A 4,969-nucleotide genomic window follows, 5' to 3' on the forward strand; every position below is an offset into this window, starting at 1 on the left:
TCTTATCGTTTTCAGCTCTTAAGCAGATGATTGCTCATATAATGAGAAAATGAGTCCTAAGCCTCATATGCTGTTCACGGCCATGATTCTGAAGAGGATTTTGTGTCGTCTCTTTGACAGCTGTCAGATGACAGGACAGGTTAACTCTGTTCCCCCAGGCATGGGGTCTAAACCCTCTGCAGTGAAGAGAAGAGTCAGATCAGTACATACGGCCCAAAGAGAGTGCTACTTCAGCAATTCACTTGTGTGAGTGAGTGTGTGTGTGTGTGTGTGTGAGCACAGTCCTGAAGACTGAGACGGTTTTGTGGGAGTAATGGCTGAGGTAAGCCATGGCTGGTAATAGCCACCCCCCCCCCCCCCCAACTCCCCTCAACTGGAAAGCTTTTCCCACGCACGAGAGAGAATGCAGGACAATACACCAAACCCTGCCCCCCCCTGGCTCCACTCTTCCAGCAGGAACAGCAGGCGTCTGATAGCTCCTCCCCGTCTCATGCTCTCTGTTAGCGAGCCTGTCTCCAAAGCCTCTGAAACTGGCCGAGGGCTTGTTTCGTTACATGACGATGGAGCGCATAATGGAGACCCATAGAGCAGTCAGCTGATGGCTGTCATCACCCACAGCCTGTGTGTGTCCCTCACTGTCCCCTCTCCCCTTAATTACCCATCCTCACCCTCACAGAGAGCTCCCATCACAAATTACACACCATTGTTCGCTCAAGATTGGCCTGTCATCGCAGGAGGACGGAATGCATTTCACCGTCGCCATTGTGGTCCCCGGTGTCCGGCTGTGGTGGTGTACAGCCCCCACCCACCCCCCAACCCGACCCCCCACCCCAACCCCCCCCCCCGTCCTCCGCTGGTACAGCCGGTGCCAGGTTACTGGGTGACCCAGACGGCTTTTGGACACGTCAGCTATTCAAAACGGTGGCGCCACAGCGCACAGCTCCCTCACCATCAGACAACGGGCAGATCTGAGCTCACGACTGGTCCTCAACCTCTCTGACTACCTCCACAGAGCCTCATTTACACACGGACTGGTCCAAACCAGGATCCAATCACACATTATTACCCAGGTCAGTAAGAGAATGCCAACTAAAATCACAGGTCTATAAATCATCCCTAACAGGCCTGAGGTGTTTATGTTCATTACAGATATGAGTGTCATTCCAGTCAAACCGTCCTACGCGGAGTGTGAGTGATGAGTTTGGAGTCGGTGGATAGGAGAGCACTCTTCTATGGGTAAGAGAATGTGGGAGTTATGGATCCTGTTGACGGAAGTTAAAGGACTCGGTAAAGCAGACATCAGCACCCTGCTGAAAATGATAAGTTAAAATGATGTTGGAGACATTCAGGGTGGGGATGCAGTGTAGCCTAGCCATGTGCAGAGTGGAATAGCTGGTGAGGATGAGATTATGACAGTAATGTTGTTATGGATTATTTTCACCTTATTTCCCCCATGTAAATTGTCCGTAAATCTTGACCAGTCTCTCTGCACACTGTGTTTTATTCTGACAAGAAAATGAAGTTCTCACACAGTTTGGTTCAAAGGTGGAGTCAAATCTGGGTTTACTGCTTTGGACAATGAGTCTCATTCATCATATCACATCTCACATGGCCCCTCGGCTTTCATGGAGGTCCTGTGAAATCGAGTGTAATTCATGTGTTTAAGAGATACAGTCAGAAGCGTCTAATGTGGATTTACTGTGTACTGGCAAAGCTCCTGTGATGGAAATTACTGCTCATTAAGTAAATGGACGTGGTTCTCTAAACGAGATCTCAGCGCCGAGAATTCCTTGGGAAGCTGCTGAAATTCTTCAGGAAGGCAGAAAGGAAGCAGAGGAATACACAGCCTTATATTTTTAAGAAAAATGTACATGACTGTAAAAATATAGATATTTTCTATTTTTTATAATATATAGACAGACTGGTTATGTGGCATGGAATGATTGTGTGATTAGTGTAAAAACTTTTCATCATATAGTATTCTGAAATTTTTTGACTTGTGTTAAAAATAATTTATAATTATGTCTATATTTATGGAGATAAATTAACGATATATGTATATAATTTTGGTTTCCAAGCTAAAATGGGGTTCACAGGTAGAACAAACTGAGAAACTGTCATGCACTGGTGTATATTTTGCAGGAAACAGGAGTTGTGTGTATCTCATTTTTAACAATAGGCCATTCAGCTCTGCTTGGATTTTTTTTTTTTATACCAACATTTATTAGGGTTATTTTTTTTTTCATAACAGGGTCACATGGTCTTTTTGTTTGCTTCAGGAAGCTGAATTTGAGGAGAAAAATTAAACTGTAACGATAAAGAAAAAAAAACATGAATGTGATCGAACTCCTGGTACTGGGCACACTGTAACTAACGCTTCAGTGGAAATTGCAAAAATAAAACGATGACAGTATGTTCATCTGACTCCCATAATGCACCACCTGACTTAAATGAGTGATATCAGCATTTCAATACAGTGAGACAGTTTCCCGCCACAGCCTCTGATGAGTGTTCAGTCTTTCAAAACAAACACATTGTAAATGTTAATTGTATGGCTGGTGGTTTGTGGGCCAAACATTACGCTGATTTCCTCAGTTTTACCAAAAGCCTCCAAATGTGTTATTCCTAATCACTCACATATGCACAGCAAATGTGGGACCCTGTGGTACTGGTTAAAAATGAAGATCATATTTGCCCCAGAGAGATTTTCAATTTTGCTGTGCGAGCTCACATAGTGCCCAAACCAGAGGAAAGCTGAACTCCCTGTGATGCTCAGACCTGTTCTGTTTTCCATAGAACCTCTTATTTAATGTGGGCCTACTGCTCACACACCGCTCATCAGCTCATCTGGACTCTATCAGATCTGCTGAATGTGTGAATAGGTAGCTGTATATAAGTAGATCTGTTGAATGTGTGAGTAGGCAGCTGTATATAAGTAGATCTGTTGAATGTGTGATTAGGTAGCTGTATATAAGTAGATCTGTTGAATGTGTGAGTAGGCAGCTGTATATAAGTAGATCTGTTGAATGTGTGAGTAGGTAGCTGTATATAAGTAGATCTGTTGAATGTGTGAGTAGGTAGCTGTATATAAGTAGATCTGTTGAATGTGTGATTAGGTAGCTGTATATAAGTAGATCTGTTGAATGTGTGAGTAGGTAGCTGTATATAAATAGATCTGTTGAATGTGTGATTAGGTAGCTGTATATAAGTAGATCTGTTGAATGTGTGAGTAGGTAGCTGTATATAAATAGATCTGTTGAATGTGTGATTAGGTAGCTGTATATAAGTAGATCTGTTGAATGTGTGAGTAGGTAGCTGTATATAAGTAGATCTGTTGAATGTGTGGGTAGGCAGCTGTATATAAGTAGATCTGTTGAATGTGTGAGTAGGTAGCTGTATATAAGTAGATCTGTTGAATGTGTGATTAGGTAGCTGTATATAAGTAGATCTGTTGAATGTGTGAGTAGGCAGCTGTATATAAATAGATCTGTTGAATGTGTGATTAGGCAGCTGTATATAAGTAGATCTGTTGAATGTGTGATTAGGTAGCTGTATATAAGTAGATCTGTTGAATGTGTGAGTAGGTAGCTGTATATAAGTAGATCTGTTGAATGTGTGATTAGGTAGCTGTATATAAGTAGATCTGTTGAATGTGTGAGTAGGTAGCTGTATATAAGTAGATCTGTTGAATGTGTGAGTAGGTAGCTGTATATAAGTAGATCTGTTGAATGTGTGATTAGGTAGCTGTATATAAGTAGATCTGTTGAATGTGTGGGTAGGCAGCTGTATATAAATAGATCTGTTGAATGTGTGAGTAGGCAGCTGTATATAAGTAGATCTGTTGAATGTGTGATTAGGTAGCTGTATATAAGTAGATCTGTTGAATGTGTGAGTAGGTAGCTGTATATAAGTAGATCTGTTGAATGTGTGAGTAGGTAGCTGTATATAAGTAGATCTGTTGAATGTGTGATTAGGTAGCTGTATATAAGTAGATCTGTTGAATGTGTGAGTAGGTAGCTGTATATAAATAGATCTGTTGAATGTGTGAGTAGGTAGCTGTATATAAGTAGATCTGTTGAATGTGTGATTAGGTAGCTGTATATAAGTAGATCTGTTGAATGTGTGGGTAGGCAGCTGTATATAAATAGATCTGTTGAATGTGTGATTAGGTAGCTGTATATAAGTAGATCTGTTGAATGTGTGAGTAGGTAGCTGTATATAAATAGATCTGTTGAATGTGTGAGTAGGTAGCTGTATATAAGTAGATCTGTTGAATGTGTGAGTAGGTAGCTGTATATAAGTAGATCTGTTGAATGTGTGAGTAGGTAGCTGTATATAAGTAGATCTGTTGAATGTGTGATTAGGTAGCTGTATATAAGTAGATCTGTTGAATGTGTGAGTAGGTAGCTGTATATAAGTAGATCTGTTGAATGTGTGAGTAGGTAGCTGTATATAAATAGATCTGTTGAATGTGTGATTAGGTAGCTGTATATAAGTAGATCTGTTGAATGTGTGAGTAGGTAGCTGTATATAAGTAGATCTGTTGAATGTGTGAGTAGGTAGCTGTATATAAATAGATCTGTTGAATGTGTGATTAGGTAGCTGTATATAAGTAGATCTGTTGAATGTGTGAGTAGGCAGCTGTATATAAGTAGATCTGTTGAATGTGTGATTAGGTAGCTGTATATAAGTAGATCTGTTGAATGTGTGAGTAGGTAGCTGTATATAAATAGATCTGTTGAATGTGTGATTAGGTAGCTGTATATAAATAGATCTGTTGAATGTGTGAGTAGGTAGCTGTATATAAGTAGATCTGTTGAATGTGTGATTAGGTAGCTGTATATAAATAGATCTGTTGAATGTGTGAGTAGGTAGCTGTATATAAGTAGATCTGTTGAATGTGTGAGTAGGTAGCTGTATATAAATAGATCTGTTGAATGTGTGAGTAGGTAGCTGTATATAGGCAGTG

Source organism: Chanos chanos, chromosome 4 (genome assembly GCF_902362185.1).
Source record: "Chanos chanos chromosome 4, fChaCha1.1, whole genome shotgun sequence".
Lineage (NCBI taxonomy): Eukaryota > Metazoa > Chordata > Actinopteri > Gonorynchiformes > Chanidae > Chanos > Chanos chanos.